This window comes from Phyllobates terribilis, unplaced genomic scaffold, assembly GCF_046119375.1.
Source record: "Phyllobates terribilis strain yellow unplaced genomic scaffold, ASM4611937v1 Scaffold_1__5_contigs__length_1240528914, whole genome shotgun sequence".
Lineage (NCBI taxonomy): Eukaryota > Metazoa > Chordata > Amphibia > Anura > Dendrobatidae > Phyllobates > Phyllobates terribilis.
In genome coordinates, this window is record NW_027362761.1 from 95,102,028 (window position 1) to 95,122,982 (window position 20,955).

Below are 20,955 nucleotides of genomic sequence, written 5' to 3' on the forward strand. Positions count from 1 at the left end.
TCTCACCTATTAGTTCAAACTAAATAGACTTTAGTGGTATCCTATTAAGTTCCAAACGGGTTGGTGATCTGCTGAATCTTTGGGACCCATTTTATTTGGGGCCTATAGTTGTTTCAGAGCCTTAGCCCATCTGAATATGCTTTTACATATTATTGATTGTTGTGTTATAGTACATAAGACAATGTACATTAGCACAGAAGTCTAGACCTACTGTGGGTCCTTGATAGACAAACTCGATATAACTGATTATTGGCCTTTAGCCCCTTTCTTCATACAGTATGTTATGTACATGTGCGTCACACACCAAGTGCAGGTGTATGGAGCAGGCTCAGTTCTGCTTTTAACCCCATATATGTATATATATGTATATCAATATATATATATATATATATATATATATATATATACAGTGCCTCCAAGTAGTATTCAACCCCCTGCAGATTTAGCTGGTTGACACATGCGGAATTAACTTGGCATTGTGACATTTGTACTGTAGATCAGCCTGGAAGTGGGAAATGCTCTGCAGCAAATTTTGTTTTTGTTTTTTTTTTTGTTTTTTTTTTAAAACGTTAAAAGTTAATTCAGAGTGTCATTTATTATTCAACCCCTCAAACCACAAGAATTCTGTTTGGTCCCCCTAAAGTATTAAGAAGTAGTTCAGGCACCAAGAATAATGAGCTTCACATGTGTGGATTAAAGATCTCTTTTGCCAGCCTTTTCTGACTATTTAAGACCCTCCCCAAACTTGTGAACAGCACTCAGACATGGTCAACATGGGAAAGACAAAGGAGCATTCCAAGGCCATCAGAGACAAGATCGTGGAGGGTCACAAGGCTGGCAAGGGGTACAAAACCCTTTCCAAGGAGTTGGGCCTACCTGTCTCCACTGTTGGGAGCATCATCCGTAAGTGGAAGGCTTATGGAACTACTGTTAGCCTTCCACGGCCTGGACAGCCTTTGAAAGTGTCCTCCTGTGCCGAGGCCAGGCTTGTCCGAAGAGTCAAGGCTAACCCAAGGACAACAAGGAAGGAGCTCCGGGAAGATCTCATGGCAGTGGGGACATTGGTTTCAGTCAATACCATAAGTAACGTACTCCACCGCAATGGTCTCCGTTCCAGACGAGCCTGTAAGGTACCTTTACTTTCAAAGCGTCATGTCAAGGCTCGTCTACAGTTTGCTCATGATCACTTGGAGGACTCTGAGACAGACTGGTTCATGGTTCTATGGTCTGATGAGACCAAGATCGAGATCTTTGGTGCCAACCACACACGTGACGTTTGGAGACTGGATGGCACTGCATACGACCCCAAGAATACCATCCCTACAGTCAAGCATGGTGGTGGCAGCATCATGCTGTGGGGCTGTTTCTCAGCCAAGGGGCCTGGCCATCTGGTCCGCATCCATGGGAAGATGGATAGCACGGCCTACCTGGATATTTTGGCCAAGAACCTCCACTCCTCCATCAAGGATCTTAAGATGGGTCATAATTTCATCTTCCAACAAGACAACGACCCAAAGCACACAGCCAAGAAAACCAAGGCCTGGTTCAAGAGGGAAAAATTCAAGGTGTTGGAGTGGCCTAGTCAGTCTCCTGACCTTAACCCAATTGAAAACTTGTGGAAGGAGCTCAAGAATAAAGTCCACATGAGACACCCAAAGAACCTAGATAACTTGGAGAAGATCTGCATGGAGGAGTGGGCCAAGATAACTCCACAGACCTGTGCCGGCCTGATGAGGTCTTATAAAAGACGATTATTAGCTGTAATTGCAAACAAGGGTTATTCCACAAAATATTAAACATAGGGGTTGAATAATAATTGACCCACACTTTTATGCTTAAAATTTAATAAAATTCAACTGAGCAACATAACTTTTTGGTTTGTAAGATTTATGCTTCTGTTCATAAAACCTACTCTCGTTTGCAGTTTGAAGGCTTTAACTTATTTGCATCTTATCAAACCAGCTAAATCTGCAGGGGGTTGAATACTACTTGTAGGCACTGTATATATATATACAGTGGTGGCCAAAAGTATTGGCACCCCTGCAATTCTGTCAGACAATACTCAGTTTCTTCCTGAAAATGATTGCAATCACAAATTATTTGGTATTATTATCTTCATTTAATTTGCTTGCAAGGAAAAAACACAAAAGAGAATGAAGCAAAAATCAAATCATTGATCATTTCACACAAAACTCCAAAAATGGGCCAGACAAAAGTATTGGCACCCTCAGCCTAATACTTGGTTGCACAACCTTTAGCCAAAATAACTGCGAACAACCGCTTCCGGTAACCATCAATTAGTTTCTTACAATGCTCTGCTGGAATTGTAGACCATTCTTCTTTGGCAAACTGCTCCAGGTCCCTGATATTTGAAGGGTGCCTTCTCCAAACTGCCATTTTGAGATCTCTCCATAGGTGCTCTATGGGATTCAGGTCTGGACTCATTGCTGACCACCTTAGAAGTCTCCAGTGCTTTCTCTCAAACCATTTTATAGTGCTTTTGGAAGTGTGTTTTGGGTCATTGTCCTGCTGGAAGACCCATGTCCTCTGAGGGAGACCCAGCTTTCTCACACTGGGCCCTACATTATGCTGCAAAATTTGTTGGTAGTCTTCAGACTTCATAATGCCATGCACACGGTCAAGCAGTCCAGTGCCAGAGACAGCAAAGCAACCCCAAAATATCAGGGAACCTCCGCCATGTTTGACTGTAGGGACCGTGTTCTTTTCTTTGAATGCCTCTATTTTTTTCCTGTACACTCTATGTTGATGCTTTTTCCCAAAAAGCTCTACTTTTGTCTCATCTGACCAGAGAACATTCTTCCAAAACATTTTAGGCTTTCTCAGGTAAGTTTGGCAAACTCCAGCCTGGCTTTTTTATGTCTCGGAGTAAGAAGTGGGGTCTTCCTGGGTATCCTACCATACAGTCCCTTTTCATTCAGACGCCGACGGATAGTACGGGTTGATACTGTTGTACCCTCGGACTGCAGGGCAGCTTGAACTTGTTTGGATGTTAGTCGAGGTTCTTTATCCACCATCTGCACAATCTTGCGTTGAAATCTCTTGTCAATTTTTCTTTTCTGTCCACATCTAGGGAGATTAGCCACAGTACCATGAGCTTTAAACTTCTTGATGACACTGCGCACGGAAGACACAGGAACATTCAGATCTTTGGAGATGGACTTGTAGCCTTGAGATTGCTCATGCTTCCTCACAATTTGGTTTCTCAAGTCCTCAGACAGTTCTTTGGTCTTCTTTCTTTTCTCCATGCTCAATGTGGTACACACAAGGACACAGGACAGAGGTTGAGTCAACTTTAATCCATGTTAACTGGCTGCAAGTGTGATTTAGTTATTGCCAACACCTGTTAGGTGCCACAGGTAAGTTACAGGTGCTGTTAATTACACGAATTAGAGAAGCATCACATGATTTTTCAAACAGTGCCAATACTTTTGTCCACCCCCTTTTTTAGGTTTGGTGTGGAATTGTATCCAATTTGGCTTTAGGACAATTCTTTTTGTGTTTTTTCATTGAAGACAAATTAAATGAAAATAATTATACCAAAGAATTTGTGATTGCAATCATTTTCAGGAAGAAACTGAGTATTATGTGACAGAATTGCAGGGGTGCCAATACTTTTGGCCACCACTGTATATATATATCCACAGGATTGCAATGTGTACCGTTCAACGTGTCCATCGGCCGCCCATGTTTCAACAGCACAGTGCAGATTGGTAGCAATGGCAGCTAGGGATTTACTGAAGAACCATGGCTGCCACAATGAAAAGGGAAAGGAAAGTCCGCTCACCTGTTGTGTCGTAGTATGGCATCAGTCGAATGGACAATCACGTGGAAACGCCCTGGCCAGGGCTGACATATATGTAATGCAGGTGCTGGAATGCAACGCACAGAGACACAAGACGGGAACAGTCAGGGATATCATAGAATCATAGAATCATAGAATAGTAGAGTTGAAAGGGACCTCCTCGGTCATCTGGTCCATCCCCCTGCTCAAAGCAGGATTCACTAAATCATCCCAGACAGATATCTGTCCAGCCTCTGTTTGAAGACGTCGATTGAAGGGGAACTCACCACCTCTCGTGGCAGCCTGTTCTGTCCCTAATAGAGATGAGCGTTGTTCTACTCGAACTGTTCGCCAATCTCAAATTCGAGCTGTTTTGGGCGGTGTTCGAGCCGTTCGGCGAACACGAACAATTTGATAAAAATTCGGCTGTTCGAGGTTATGTTCGATAACTGTTCGTGCACCAAAATCATAACTGGATTTTTTCTCAGTAATGATGAAAATTAATGTTAATACGCAGTTTGAGTGTACAGCGGGGTGGGGGGAGGGGCAGGGGATGGATCTCTGCAGGAACAATGAAGATCTCCATTTTTTTTTCTCTTTCCCGCATTTGCAGTGGGGAGGTGCAATCTGTCAGCCTATCAGCAGCGCACACACGGAGCGAAGTGCTTTTTTTCACACAAGCAAGGGCATGTGTCATTGGCAGTGTATGTCACATGTCCTTGCCCTATAAGACCAAGCCATTTTCCCCGTCGCCACCATTTTCTCACTGCTGCAGCTGCGTGTTAGACGGCACCGCTGTTGCTGTGTGCGCTATACCTTGTTAATTTCAAGCCAATTTTCGCACAAATATACAGATAGCTTGGGAGTAGGGAATAGTTGTGATTGCAGTCCTTTTAAGGACTAGGTTACAGCATTTCCTACGACTTTTATCAGGGAGGTCTGTGCTCTTAAATAGATAGGTTGTGGGAGTAAAGACTAATTGTAATTGGAGTCCTTTTCAGGACTAGGTTACATCACTTCCTATCAGTTTTTGCCAGGCAGGTCTGTGCCAGTGCTGTGCAAGTTTTTTTCACAGCATTTGGCTGAATCTAGCAAAGCTAATCCTTTTTGGCCTATTGCAGAGTGTGTTAGTCAGTGGAGTAGCCTATCTGTGCTGCAAGATATACCACCTGTGTATAGAATACCAATTTTTTTACTGCACCTAGTGAAGTAAAATCTTTTGGGCATAGCATCATTCTATTAGTCCATCTATACTGACCTCCATCAGGTTGCAAATTAAAAATAATTTTTATCTGCATCTACAGTACCTCTGAAAAAATATTTGGGCTTCTAGCTGTGTGTGGGACTTGTTGTATTAGTCCATCTATACTGACCTCCATCAGGTTGCAAACTGAATATATTTTTTTCTGCATCTACCTCTGAAAAAATATTGGGCTTCTAGCTGTGTGTGGGTCTTGTTCTATTAATCCATCTATACTGACCTCCATCAGGTTGCAAACTGAATATAATTTTTTTCTGCATCTAGCTCTGAAAAAATATTTGGCCTTCTAGCAGTGTGTCGGACTTTCTCTATTAGTCCATCTATACTGACCTCCATCAGGTTGCAAATTAAAAATAATTTTTATCTGCATCTACAGTACCTCTGAAAAAATATTTGGGCTTCTAGCTGTGTGTGGGACTTGTTGTATTAGTCCATCTATACTGACCTCCATCAGGTTGCAAATTAAAAATAATTTGTATCTGCATCTACAGTACCTCTGAAAAAATATTTGGGCTTCTAGCTGTGTGTGGGACTTGTTGTATTAGTCCATCTATACTGACCTCCATCAGGTTGCAAACTGAATATATTTTTTTCTGCATCTAACCCAGCCAATAGTTTTGGCCTAATACCACAGTTTGGCCACTCAGCTCTGCTCGGTTACCATCCATTGTTTTTCTGTGCAAACAACTTCAGAGTTGTGAATTAGTTAACCACCAAAATGAGTGGAAAAAGGCCTGCTGCTGGTGGAAAGGGGAATAGGCGTGTTGGGAAGGGGAAAAAAGGTTGTGTCCGTGGGGTAGGTGTTAAAGCAACAGTAACATCTGCAGAAGAAAGACCATCTTCCAGCCAAACTAAAATGTCTACTTCTTTTAGCGGACAATGTGATAAGATCCCTTTCTTACGGCCACGCCAATCGCTACAAATTCCAGATGAGGCACAAAAACAGCAGGTGCTTCAACGGATATCAAGTGCTCCTTTAAGTGGGCTCTCCTCCACATCAACTTCAACATCACAAATACTCCAGTCCTCAAAGGTGTCACCCAAATCGCACTTGCTTCCTCACAGCTCCCAAATCTCCAGCTGCCCGTCTGAGTATGAGGTAGAACAGATGGTTGAGTCTGCAGAGCTGTTTACTCATACTATAGCCTGGGAATCAGAGGTCGACTCCAGCGCTTCTGTGAATCCAGACGCGGAAATGATCTGCACTGATGCCCAGAATCTTTATGAGTCGGATCCAGGACCAGACGCAGAAGGTTCTGACCATAATGTAGACCCTCATTCCCAAACTGTAACTCCTGTTGGTGGAGACAATGAGGAAGACGATGATAAGACTCAAATACCTGATTGGAGCGACAACTTTAGTTTTTTGTCAGGGCAGGAACAGGTTGGCTCTGAGGACGACGGGTGTGATAACACACAGGGTGATGATGATGAGGTTGGAGATCCCACTTACTGTCAACCCACAGTCAGCCAAGAGATGAGGTCAGCAGAGGAGGTGGAGGAAGATGCTAGTGACGACGAGGTCAGGTTGCGCCTTCCTGGACAGAGACGTAGTACTGGAAGCACGTCAACAACTGCATCCGCAAACACAACTCTGCCTCTCACCACAAGTCGTGGTGGCTCTTCAGGTCGCATGGGTGCTAAGCCTTGCATAGCCTGGGCATTTTTTCAGATCGATAAAGATGACCCAACTCGTGTTATCTGTAACATTTGTCAGCAAAAGCAAAGTAGAGGCCAAAAAATACATAGTTTGAGTACTTCATGCATGAACCGGCACATGGACATGAAGCATAAGTTGCAGTGGAAAGCTCAGTGTGCTACAATGCGGCCTAGCCGGCCGGGCCAACCACCGTCTGCCATATCTTGTGCATCCGCGGCCTCTTCATCCTCTGTGACTGGGGGGACAGCAGTCACACCTGTTTTGGGGCGCAGACCTGCCACCTCTTTACCCGCAACAGCCAGCGTGATTTTCAGGTCATCATTTTCTTTGGAGGTGGTAACAGCAGCTGGTGTTGAGCGCTGTCCGACATCGATAGCACCACCTTTGGATCAAGGCAACCTAACATGTCCGCCTGCATCTTCCTCACAGACCGGCAGTTTGCCGGGGACACCCTTATCAACCCCGTCTAAGCACAATAGCCAGCCCTCGGTCCCTCAGATGTGGACAAGTAAAAGACCATTTCCTCCTAGCCATGAGAAAGCTAAGAGGTTGAATTTCACCATCTGCAAGCTCTTGGCTACAGAAATGCTGCCTTTCCACCTGGTGGACACAGAGGATTTTCGAGACCTTATGTCCGTCGCAGTGCCCCAGTACCAGATGCCCAGTCGGCACTACTTCTCAAAGAAAGGTGTGCCTGCGCTCCACCAGCATGTCGCACACAACATCACCGCTTCTTTGAGAAACTCTGTGTGTGACAGGGTGCATTTCACCACAGACACTTGGACGAGTAGGCATGGACAGGGGCGTTACATGTCGCTGACTGGGCACTGGGTAACTATGGTGACAGCAGGACAAGGGGCTGCTGTCCAAGTCTTGCCGTCCCCACGAGTTGTGCGTCAATCCTCTTTATGTCAAAGTTCCTCCACTGCTTCTGCCTCCTCAACCTCCTCTCGGTCTTCCACCTGCACCCAAAGCCTGTCTGGTCATGCCACAAGCTTTCTAACTGCGCAGAAGGGATCCTGCACACCTCCTTACTATGCTGGCAGTAGGGCTCAACGTCATCAGGCGGTTTTTACATTGAAATGTCTGGGAAATGTGAGTCACACAGCTGAGGAGTTGTGGTCAGCTCTGGAGAACCAATTTCATGAATGGTTGTCTCCACTGGACCTGAAACCAGGGAAGGCCGTGTGCGACAATGCTGCAAACCTGGGTGCGGCCCTTCGCCGGGGCAATGTCACACACGTGCCTTGTATGGCTCACGTGTTGAACCTGGTTGTCCAGCAATTTTTAGCCCACTATCCCAGACTAGATGGCCTTCTGCAGAGGGAACGGTCGCTGTGTGCTCACTTCCGCCGTTCGCATCCCGCAGCTCAGCGACTTACATCTCTACAGAAGTCGTTGGGCCTGCCACTTCACCGGCTAAAATGCGATGTGCCTACCCGGTGGAATTCAACTCTGCACATTTTGCAGCGACTGTGGCAGCACCGACAAGCCCTGGTGCAATACGTTCTGACGTATAGCCTGGGCCAACGAGATTCAGAGGTGGGACAAATCACGCTGGAGGAGTGGTCTCAGTTCAGGGACCTATGCACCCTTCTGCACAGTTTTGAAATGGCGACGAAGATGTTTAGTGCTGACGATGCCATTATCAGCATGACTATTCCGGTGATTTACATGCTGGAGCACATGTTAAACAGAATTCGGAGTCAGGTGGTGGCACAAGAGGAGGTGGAGGAAGTAGAGGAGGAGGAGTTGTATGCGGAAGGGCTAACATCTGCAAGGTCCAGACGGTCGGCAGCACCAAGGCGGCAGGCATGTGAGGGTGGGGGAGATGGTTTTACCAGGGCGCATGGTAGCAGCCAAACTAATGAGGAAGGTGCAGGAGCCCAGGAAGAAGTGGAGGACGAACTGATGGAAGACTCATCAGATGAGGGAGACCTTGATCACATTTCTGTTGTGCGAGGTTGGGGGGAGAGGACAGAGGAAGGAAGCATGATTGTTACCTCGCCACCAACACAACAGGGACTTGGTGCTCCTGGATGCGCAACACACATGAGTGCCTTCTTGCTGCACTACCTGCAACATGACCCTCGAATTGTGAGAATTAGAAATAATCCTGACTACTGGGTTGCCACACTGTTAGATCCCCGGTACAAAAGTAAATTTGCAGAAATTATTCCTGCCATAGAAAGGGATGCACGCATGCAGGAGTATCAGCAGAGACTGTTGCAGAATCTTACATGTGCTTTTCCACAAAATACCAGTGGTGCAAGTAGTGAATCTCACAGTTCCAACTTGCCAACCGTGGGACCGTCAAGTGTTCAGCACTCAAACCGTAACAGAACCACAGTATCTGGTGGTAACATCAATTTTGCGGAATCATTTCACCACTTTTTTAGCCCATCCTTTGCAAGGCCACAGGAGACAAGAAGTCTGACACATAGTCAACGCCTAGAGACGATGGTACAGGAGTATCTCCAAGTAAACATTGAAGCCACGACTGTGTCACTGGACCCTTGCTCTTTTTGGGCTTCCAATCTGGATAAATGGCCGGAGCTAGCCACTTACGCCTTGGAGATCTTGTCATGCCCCGCAGCCAGCGTTCTGTCTGAACGTGTGTTCAGCACTGCTGGTGGTGTGCTGACAGATAAGCGCACGCGGCTCTCCACTGATAATGTAGACAGACTCACGTTCATAAAGATGAACAAATCATGGATCCGAAACGACTTTTCTACCCCTGTGTCATCCTGGGGAGAGTAAAAGCTTGATGATTGTTTAAAATCACCCTACCAACCGTTTTAAGCTTTCAAATTACTAATCATGTTTATCTGTATCTTGACTGGAAAATAATTTGGGCTTTGTAGCAGTGTGCAGCACTGATCCTATTAGGCCATCTATAATAAGCTCCACCAGATTTAAAATTAAAAATAATTTTTAGCTGCATCTAGCCCGGAAAATAATTTTGGGGCTCCGAGATGCGCAAGACACATAAGTGCCTTCTTGCTGCACTACCTGCAGCATGACCCTCATATTGTCAGAATTCGAAGTAATCATGACTACTGGGTTGCCACACTCTTAGATCCCCCAAACTTTTCGATCAACCTTTTCATTTTAATAAAGACCAAAAAAATAGTCATTTTTGAAATTATAAGCATTAGCAGGTTGTTAGAAACTGAAATCAAACAGTTTTCAACTCAAAACTTTATTCTAGGTGATGTTACATTTTCACATAGGACCCCTTGATCGAAAGGAGCTTCTGAACTCTCTCGTCCATTGAATTTGTCAGGTTTTGGATGGTTTCTGCTTCAATTGTTTTGCTTGAGGACAGAATACCCTCCCAGAGCTGTTGCTTAGATGTGAACTGCCTCCCGCCATCATAGACACTCCTTTTAATGATGCTCCAAAGGTTCTGAATGGGGTAGAGGTCAGGGGAGCATGGGGGTCACACCATAAGTTTGTCCCCTTTTATGCCCATATCAGCCAGAGATGCAGATGTTTTATGTGCAGCATGAGATGGTGCATTATCATGCAGAAAAATGATCTTGCTGTGAAATACACGGTTCTTCTTCTTGAACCATGGCAGGAAGTGCTGTTTGAGAAAATCCACATACATTATGGAGTTCATCTTTAGCGCCTTCAGGGATCCTAAAGGGGCCGACAATCTCTCTCCCCATGATTCCAGCCCAAAACATTACTCCACCTCCTCCTTGTTGGCGCTGTAGCCGTGTTTGTGTGGGGTGTCCATCAACCAGCCATCCTCCACTCCATCCATCTGGACCATCGAGCGCTGCACGGCACTCATCCGTGAACAAAACAGTTTTGAAATCAGTCTTCATGTAATGTTTGGCCCACTGGAGCCGTTTCTGCTTGTGTGAAGTGGATAGAGGAGGTCGACAGGATGGCGTATGCACAGCTGCAAACCTCTGAAGGACCCTGCATCTTGTTGTTCGGGGGACGTTGGAGGCACAAGCAGCTTCAAAAACTTGTCTGCTGCTATGACAAGGCTTTTTTGCCGCTGCTCTTTCAACCTGACATAATTGCCTGTAGGAAAGAGTCCTCAATTTGCCCTTATCAGCACGCACACGTGTGTACTGTGAATCAGCTACATACTTCTTGATTGCCAAGACACTTCATCCTGATCATCGCACAATGTTGATTGTAGTCATGCCTTGACCTAAACACTCCACAATTTGTTGCTTCTCAGCAGCCGACACATCCTTTTTCTTTCCCATTTTGGCAGAAAATGTAGGCTGCTGAATAATGTGAGAGAGCCTTCTTAAGTAGTCTTGCCTTTCATTGGACACACCTGACAAACTAATTAGCACTGGTGTCTGCAATTGCTTACAGTGATATAAAGAGCCCTGACACACATCACCATCAATGAGTTTAACTGACAAACAAACAAATTCTTCCCTTATCACTCCTAAACACTTTTTGCATAATAATTTGGAACACAGTGTACATGTGCTTTTCCACAAAACACCAGTGGTTCACGTAGTGTATCTTACAGTTCTAACTTGCCAACCGTGGTCTGTATGGAGTTGTTCAATAAAGGGCCCAAAATTAAGATAACATAGATGGGAGAGGTCTCTATGAATAGGAATTCCTAAGTATTTGATACCCTGTGAGGGCCAGGCAAAGGGAAAGTTGGACTGGATGGAATCCTATATGGATTTGGGGAGGGAGACATCGAGGGCCTCAGACTTCGCTGCATTGATTTTAAAATTTGACCATGTAACAAAGTGATCTATTTCAGCCATAACAGCATGGATGGATATATGTGATTGAGTGATATATACTAGGACATCATCAGCAAATAGAGAGCACTTGTACTCGGTGCCTCCCACCTCAATCCACCTAATATTGGGGTTATGGCGAATTGATGAGAGCAGGTGCTCCGTCACTAGGATGTATAAGAGAGGGGACAGAGAACATCCCTGCCTTGTCCCATTGGTGATTGTGAAAGGTGATGAAAATGTTCTGACGCGCCCCCTGGGCCTTGGGACACCCGGAGCCGGACCCTTTTTGGTGGATGCTGGTGGTTGTAGTCTCCGTGGCGGCAACCCGGTTCCGTGGCTCAGGGCGGTCAAACCAGTGGCGGAACTATTTATGTGGTTTTGATGTTTAAATGTCCGACTACGCCACCCGTGGATTGCGGTCAGAGTGAACCGCCGCTCCAGGGCAGACCGCTGAGGCTGGTGTTGTGGGTGCAGCAGAGCGTAGCATAACTCCCCACGGGAGGAGTATAGCCTCAGGGCAGTGTATGCGGAGGATGGGGGTGATGGTGCAGGGCAGCAGCAGTAATGACACGGAGTCAGTGATGCAGTCCAGGGCCTTTACTCACAGTTCTTATTATCCAGACCACGTCTGCAGGTAACGGCTGCCCACGTCGTACTGTGCTCACCAGGTGAGGGGCTCAGACAACTCCCAGATAACTTTGGAGCGCTTCACAGGACCCCCTTTGTGTGTCCTTTGTCTGGCCTTTCTTACCAACCCTTCTGTCCGGCTGCCTCGGGCCTCCTCTTGGTAAACTTGGCGCCAGTTTCCCTGACCCTATGTGGTGCCTTCCTAGCGGGTGTAGCGAGGGGCTGCGCCACATAAAATGTCACAGCCTCCTGTTTCTAGCTGAGGGTCGTTTCCTGCCTCCACTAGTTTCGGGGACCGGTCTCCCCCTTTGGCCTGACCCCTCCACGCAGGTGGATTCTGGCGTGCGGTGGCGACTCGCCCGTCCGCACCCCTGAGATCCCTTCGTTCCTCGTTCCTGGAGCCTTCTCCGCTCCTCTTCCTTCCTTCTCCCTCTTCCAGGCCTGGGCCTCTGTTACTAGGCCCGCCTCCGGAGCAGAGCTCATGCAGAGCCCCTGCTCCCTGCCACTTCTGCTCAGACTTCTCTGCACTGAACTAAGATGGTGCCCACCTTTTATACTCCCTTCTCAATGCACCCAGGAACTGCTTCCTCCCTGCTCCTGCACTACAGGGTTCCCCTTCCTCAGTGTTCCCTCCCCCCACTCCAGCCAGGGACAGGGACTGTCGTGCCCATCTCAGGGGCATATTGGTCGCCCTGCCCCACGGCAATGTGGTGTAATGCATGCAGGTGTCAGGTCCTGATCCACACTACATCCTTACCTGAGAGTGAGATATCACACCTCTGGGTGAGGTGCAATACCTCTGTAGCAACCGAGCCCTCAGGGTGCTACAGTTCCATTTATCTTCAGCCTAGGTGACGTATTGCGATACAGGGCCGTGATTTTGGCTATAAAAGGGTCCCCTAGACCCCTACCCCAAGCTTTTTAAGAGAATCATATATGGCGTGCCAGGAGACTCTATGGAATGCTTTCTCAGCATCCAACGAGAGTATCTAATTACAAATTTTTAACTGCATCTAGCCCAGGAAATACTTTGTGCCTAGTAGCAGGGTCTGCTAGTCAGCGGATTATCCCGGCTGTTAAGCAAGCTACACCACCTGTAGTTTGGACACTTCATTTTTTCAAAGGAAATGCTTCGGGACCACGGGATACTCAGTGAAGAGCATCAGGAGGCACCCCAAGGCATAGGGGCTGGGACTGGCAGTAGGATGCCTTGCGGTGGACAGCCGAGCTCGATCCTTATAAAAGCTTTTTAACTGCAGCAGCTTTAGTGGACGCTACTGGAGCTGGAATTACGCGGCTGCTGGCATGAGACTTGCCCTCCAATAGATCCTTGTAAATGGATTTAAAGTGTATTCATTCAAATTAGAGAGACAATTTAAATTAAAAAGCTTAGAGCTGCCTCCACCACAGGGGGGCTCGCTCGACCCACCAGCGGACAGGCACCAGTATTGGGAGAGGGGGGCTGGCCATCAGGGTTCACCGCGGCTCTGGCACAAACCCGGCGACACGGAGGTGGCACGGGCAGGAGCGGACTGGCCGTGTCGGCTTCTCACTTTTTGGATTTTAGAAGGGCATGACATGCCTATATCTGTGTCTCCCCCTCCTTTTACTCCTCCACCTCTTTTATTTTCGCATGACTATATGTACTTGTCACTTTTCCATGTGTTAGTTATGTCTTCTGAGCAGTTTGTCAGCTTTTGGACACCTTTGAAGGTGTTTTCTATGTGTTTCTATGTGTTTTTGTTTGCCTGCCATTGGTTTTAACGGTGTTCGAAGGTGTTCGACGAACAGTTCGACGAACAGTTCGGCGAACACACGGGTGTTCGACGAACCGAACCGAACTCGAACACTACGGGGGTGGCTCAACACTAGTCCCTAACTGTCAAAAAGTTTTTTCTAATATCTAATCTGTGTCCCATTCAGTTTCATCCCATTGCTTCTAGTGTTTCCTTGTGCAAATGAGAATAAAGATGATCCTTCTACAATGTGACAGCCCTTGAGATATTTGTAGACAGCTATTAAGTCTCCTCTCAGTCTTCTTTTTTGCAAGCTAAACATTCCCAAATCCTGTAACCGTTCCTCATAGGACATGGTTTGCAGCCGGTCACCATTCTGGTCGCTCTTCTCTGAACTTGTTCCAGTTTGTCGATGTCTTTTTTAAAATGTGCCCAAAACTGGACACAGTATTCCAGATGAGGTCTGACCAAAGAGGAGTAAAGTCCGATAATGACTTCACGTGATCTAGAATGTATGCTTCTGTTTATACATCCCAGAATTTTATTTGCCTTTTTTGCTGCTGTATCACACTGTTGACTCATGTTCAGTCTATGATCTATTAGTATACTTAAGTCTTTTTCACATGTACTGTGCCTTAGCTCTATTCCTCCCATTCTGCATATGCTTTTTTCATTTTTATTGCCCAGATGTAGTACTTTGCATTTTTCCCTGTTAAAAACCATTCTGTTAGTTGCTGCCCACTGCTCCAGTTTATTTAGGTCTTTTTGAATCCTCTCTCTCTCTCTTCTCTAGTATTAGCTATCTCTCCTAGCTTTGTGTCATCAGCAAATTTAATCAGTTTACCCTCAATTCCTTCATCTAAATCATTGATAAATATGTTGAACAATACAAGATCCAGGACCGAGCCCTGTGGTACCCCACTTGAGACATTCATCCAACTGGATATGAAGCCATTTACGACCACTCTTTGAGTCCGATCACTAAGCCAGTTATGAACCCACCTAACAGTTGCCTTTTCCCTTCCATACTTCGTCATTTTTTCAATAAGGATGTTGTGAAATACTTTGTCAAATGCTTTGCTTAAGTCAAGATATACTATATCAACTGCATTTCCCTGATCCACCCAGTCAGTGATTCTGTCATAGATGGAAATTAAGTTAGTCTGACATGACTTGTTAGTTACAAACCCATGCTGACTCTGGTTAATCACTTCATTCTTATCCAGGTACTTACATACAGTACATGTTGTTTAATAATTTGTTCAAAGATATTTCCTGGTATAGAAGTCAGACTCACTGGCCTATAGTTCCCTGGGTCCACCTTCTTCCCCTTTTTGAAGATAGGAACAACATTTGCTCTTCTATAGTCTTCTGGGACTTCTCCTGTTCTCCAAGAATTTTCAAAGATTATGGAGAGTGGTTCTAGAATTTCTTCTATGATCTCCTTCAGTACTCTGGGGTGTAATTCATCTGGACCTGGTGACTTGAACTCATTTATGTTAGCTAAATATTCCCTCCCAATCTTTCAGTTTACAGATAACTTGGATTCTTCTATTACTTTAATAGGACAGTGAAGATCAGTTGATGTTAAATTTTCTTTCTGAGAGAAAACAGATGCAAAATAGGAATTAAAAAGTTCGGCCTTCTATGCATCCTTTCTTACCATTTCATCATTTTCATCCTTTTCTTTTACTTTGACATACCCCCCAAATCCTTTTTTATTGCTTTTTACATCTCTAGCAAGCCTTAATTCATTGTCAGCTTTAGCTAACCTGAAACGTGCCCTGCAGGATGTGCAGACTGCATTATAATCTTCTTTAGATATGCCTCCCTCTTTCCATTTGATAAACATGTCATTCTTTCTTTATAGCATGTGTTTAAGTTCTGTGTTCATTCATCCTGGTTTCCTTAAATGCTTCCCATTCTTCCTACTTTTCGGGATTGTTAACGATTGTGCTTTGAGAATCTCATTTTTAAAAATTTCTCATCCTTCCTGGACATTTTTGTCCTTAAGGACATCCAGCCATTGGATCCCTCCTTTTCTCTTTCGGAGTCGCTTAAAATTTGCCTTTCTGAAATGTAACCTTGAAGTTTTGAAGTTTGAGTCTTCACATGTCTTCCTCCTCTAGTTATCCAAAATTCTATAATAGCATGATCGCTGCCTCTAGCAAGTAGTCCATCATATAAGTAATTCATTCCGTGATCCAGAAATCCAAATCCTTGTTGACGGCACCATCGACGTAGCCAGTTGTTCACCTGCAGAATCTTATTCCACCTCATTGTTCCATGGCCATCCACTGGGAGGATGGATGAGAAGACCACCTGCGCTCCCAATTCTTTCACTTTCTTGCCTCCTCGTTTATCAAGTCTGTTTCTTGCAAATAAGTTGTATCCTTTTAGCCTTGTATTCCAATCATGTGTATCGTCCCACCAAGTTTCAGTGATTCCAATGAGATCATATTTCTTTTCCTGTGTTAGTAGCTCCAATTCTCCTTGTTTGTTGCCCATGCTTTGTGCATTTGTATAAAAACATTTTAGTTTGTGATTGGTTTCTCTTCCTCCCATATTTTTATTACTTAAATTTTTTTGTCTTTGTTCCTCCTTTCCACTTCCAATAGCAGAGATCTCAATAGTATTTGTCAGTAGTACAGCTTTTTCTGGCCTTTTGCTTCCCTTCCCACATTGTTCTAGTTTAAAGCTCTCCTGATGAGTGTAGCAAGGCGACTTCCAAATACATGTTTTCCAGTCTTCGTAAGGTTCACCCCATCTCTAGCAAGTAGTCCATCATATAAGTAATTCATTCCGTGATCCAGAAATCCAAATCCTTGTTGATGGCACCATCGACGTAGCCAGTTGTTCACCTGTAGAATCTTATTCCACCTCATTGTTCCATGGCCATCCACTGGGAGGATGGATGAGAAGAACACCTACGCTCCCAATTCTTTCACATTCTTGCCTAAGTTTTCAAAGTCACTGCAGATGGTTTCCAGGTCCTTTCTTGCAGTGTCATTTGTCCCCACATGTATTAGCAGGAATGGGTAGTAATCTGTAGGTCTGAAGAGTCTTGATACCCTGTCAGACACATCTTTAATTTTTGCACCTGGAAGAAAGCACATTTCTCTTGAGATTATGTCTGGTCTACAGATAGCGGCCTTTGTTCCTCTCAACAGGGAATCCCCCATGACCACCACTCTCCGTTTTTTCTTCACAATATATATAAATATATATAAAACCATTTTATACACTGATCAAAAAATAAAGGGAACACTTAAACAACAGAATATATCTCCAAGTAAATCAAACTTGTGTGAAATCAAACTGTCCACTTAGGAAGCAACACTGATTGACAATCAATTTCACATGCTGTTGTGCAAATGGAATATACAATAGATGGAAATTACTGGCAATTATCAAGACACCCTTATTAAAGGAGTGGCTCTACAGGTGGGGACCACAGACCACATCTCATTACCAATGCTTTCTGGCTGATGTTTTTGGTCACTTTTGAATATTGGTTGTGCTTTCACACTCGTGGTAGCATGAGACAGACTCTACAACCCACAGAAGTTGCTCAGGTAGTGCAGCTAATCCAGGATGGCACATCAATGCGAGCTGTGGCAAGAGAGTTTGCTGTGTCTGTCAGTGTAGTGTCCAGAGGCTGGAGGCGCTACCAGGAGACAGGCCAGTACACGAAGAGCCGTGGAGGGGGACGTAGGAGGGCAACAACCCAGCAGCAGGAACACTACATCCTCCTTTGTGCAAGGAGGAACAGGAGGAGCACTGCCAGAGCCCTGCAAAATGACCTCCAGCAGGCCACAAATGTGCATGTGTCTGCACAAACGGTTAGAAACCGACTCCGTGAGGGTGGTATGAGGGCTCGACGTCCACAGATTGGGGTTGTCCTCACAGCTCAACACCATGCAGGACGCGATTTGCCACAGATCACCAGGATTGGCAAAGTCGCCACTGGTGCCCTGTGCTCTACACAGATGAAAGCAGGTTCACACTGAGCACATGTGACAGATGTGACAGAGTCTGGAGACGCCATGGAGAGCGATCTGCTGCCTGCAACATTCTTCAGCATGACCGGTTTGGTAGTGGGTCAGTAATGGTGTGGGATGGAAAAATTTTTGGAGGGCCGTACAGCCCTCCATGTGCTCGCCAGAGGTAGCCTGACTGCCATTAGGTACCGAGATGAGTTCCTCAGACCCCTTGTGAGACCATATGCTGGTGCGGTTGGCCCTGGGTTCCTCCTAATGCAGGACAATGCCAGACCTCATGTGGCTGGAGTGTGTCAGCAGTTCCTGCAAGATGAGGGCATTGAAGCTTTGGACTGGCCCTCCCGTTCCCCAGACCTGAATCCGATTGAGCACATCTGGGACATCATATCTCACTCCATCCATCAACGTCACGTTGCACCACAGACTGTCCAGGAGTTAGCGGATGCTTTAGTCCAGGTCTGGGAGGAGATCCCACAGGAGACCATCCGCAACCTCATCAGGAGCATGCCCAAGCATTGTAGGAAGGTCATACAGGCACGTGGAGGCCACACACAATACTGAGCCTCATTTTGTCTTGTTTTAAGGACATTACATCAAAGTTGGATCAGCCTGTAGTGTGTTTTTCCACTTTAATTTTGGGGGTGACTCCAAATCCAGGCCTCCATTGGTTAATAAATGTGATTTCCATTGATGATTTTTGTGTGATTTTGTTGTCAGCACATTCAACTTTGTACAGAACAAAGTTTTCAATGAGAATATTTAATTCATTCAGAACTAGGATGTATTATTTGAGTGTTCCCTTTATTTTTTTGAGCAGTGTATGTATAGCAAGTATTATGCTAGGGGGTTAGTAACAGGGATAATGAACAGCAAATTGGAATAACAATGAGAATCAGTTTCAGTGAATAACGGTAAAGTTCTTTGAAAAAGTGTGATTCACCCATTCATGGGAGTCACCACGTGAGTTCTCTTTGTGTGGCCCTAGCGTGGGTCACCGGTTATTCCCGCTGGGGTGCAAATCTCTTCCAAAAGTCTATTAGATCCTCACACGCAACAAACAGTGCCCTCCCAACCTGAAATCCTAATCCCAACTATCCCCGGTACCGTGAGTGGAAATTGGAAGTGACGACCCTGCTCACTTGCGTGATTCCTCTGCTGTTGCTGCCGCGCCTCTCCTGTTGCAGTCCTTTCTCAGCTCTTCTCGGCTTGACCGTCGAAGGTAGTCTCTCACGCTTGGGGTAAGGGGATCCAGACCTCGGCTCTTGACAGGCAGCGTCGGGTCCCAGCAACTTACTCCATGTGGGGAGCAGGTCCTGATTCTGATGCAGTGCAGGCCTCCGGCTGGGGCCTGCCTCGCTGGGATCTGCAGTCCCTCTGGAACACGTCTGCTCCACTCTGCAGCCTGGCGCCAAATCTGCCTGTGTCTTGTCGTGCTGGGCTTTTATATCCAGCAAATCCTTCCTGTAGGTTACCTGATCAGGTCCAGCATCTGAATTTGTTCTCTCTTCAACTCTTCTAGTATAACTTGGTTCCGCTTTATTTCGTCTGGGCAGCATATGGCAACCTTTCCTCATCTCTGGCACATCCTGCAGGAATCCTCCTTCATTGCACTCTACTACATATACAGTACAGACCATAGTTTGGACACACCTTCTCATTTAAAGATTTTTCTGTATTTTCATCACTATGAAAATTGTACATTCACACTGAAGGCATCAAAACTATGAATTAACACATGTGAAATTATATACTTAACAAAAAAGTGTGAAACAACTGAAAATATGTCTTATATTCTAGGTTCTTCAAAGTAGCCACCTTTTGCTTTGATGACTGCTTTGTACACTCTTGGCATTCTCTTGATGAGCTTCAAGAGGTAGTAGCCGGAAATGGTCTTCAAACAATCTTGAAGGAGTTCCCAGAGATACTTAGCATTTGTTGGCCCTTTTGCCTTCACTCTGTGGTCCAGCTCACCCCAAACCATCTCGATTGGGTTCAGGTCTGGTGACTGTGGAGGCCAAGTCATCTGGCGTAGCACCCCATCACTCTCCTTCTTGGTCAAATATCCCTTTGTTATGTATATATTCCTGATTGCAACTACGATGGTAAATCCTAATCATGGGTATAAGGGAACCTCAGCAAGTGACTATGCTGTGACTGGAAACCTCTATACAAATATTAATACTGATATTACGCCCATATGGTGACCATATAGTGGTAGGTACCAGTCCTGCAGAACATATAAGAGACTATGGTACAGTTATAGATGATGACCTACAGGTAAAGTTCTTTCTGATGGAGAAAGTAAAAAATATTTTTTTTAATAAACCCACTTTTTCTGCTTTAAAAATAAAAAATAAACATGTTCGGCATCACTACATCTGTATAAGTCAATCAATCAAAATTTTAAATTATTTAATTCAACCATAAGGCAGAAAAAACGGATTTGCCATAAATGTATGTTTTTGTCAGTTGGCACACATTCTCCTCAAAATAAAATAAAAATAAATTACCGCATTTTTCATATTATAAGACCTCCAAGTTCGGGAGGAAAATAGGGGTACCTCTAATAATCTGAAGTGAGTGGGGGGTGGGGCGGCGGTGGTGGAGTGGGGTCACAGGAGGCAGGGTTGCTGCTTCAGGAGGCCGGCGGTGACAGGAGTGCCGCGATGCTGCGGAGTCTGGGCGCTCATTAGATGTCGGTACCGGTGAGTGGAGTCCCCTTTCCAATTCAGTACCCTGCGGCGGGCTTTGGAAAAATAGCCACTGGAGGTAGCACCTTCGCAGACTGAGATCTCGGGAGGCGAGATCTCGGGAGACAAGAATTAGTTTCCCGAGATCTCAATCTGCGCATTCGCCGCCTTCGGAGGCCATTTTCCCGAAGTCCATCGCAAGGATCTGGATGAAAAAAGGGACTCTGCGTTCCGATGCGACATCTAATGAGCGCCCAGGCACCTCAGCATTGCCGCACTCCTATCGCCAACAGCCCCATGAAGCAGCGACCCTGCCTCCTGTGACCCCGCTACACCGCCGCCGCCGCCCCCCAGGTTTAGCTACCATTAAAATGGATTATAAGACACCCCACCATTTTATTTGAAAAACTTTTTTTCCTATTAAACACACCAAAATTTA

General features: G+C 45.5%; 1 protein-coding gene across 1 annotated transcript in view; it reads left to right on the forward strand.

Annotated features, from left to right (window-relative positions):
* MUSK (muscle associated receptor tyrosine kinase) overlaps positions 1-20,955 on the forward strand; it is a 479,574-nt gene that overhangs the window by 429,920 nt on the left and 28,699 nt on the right. The window lies entirely within an intron of this gene.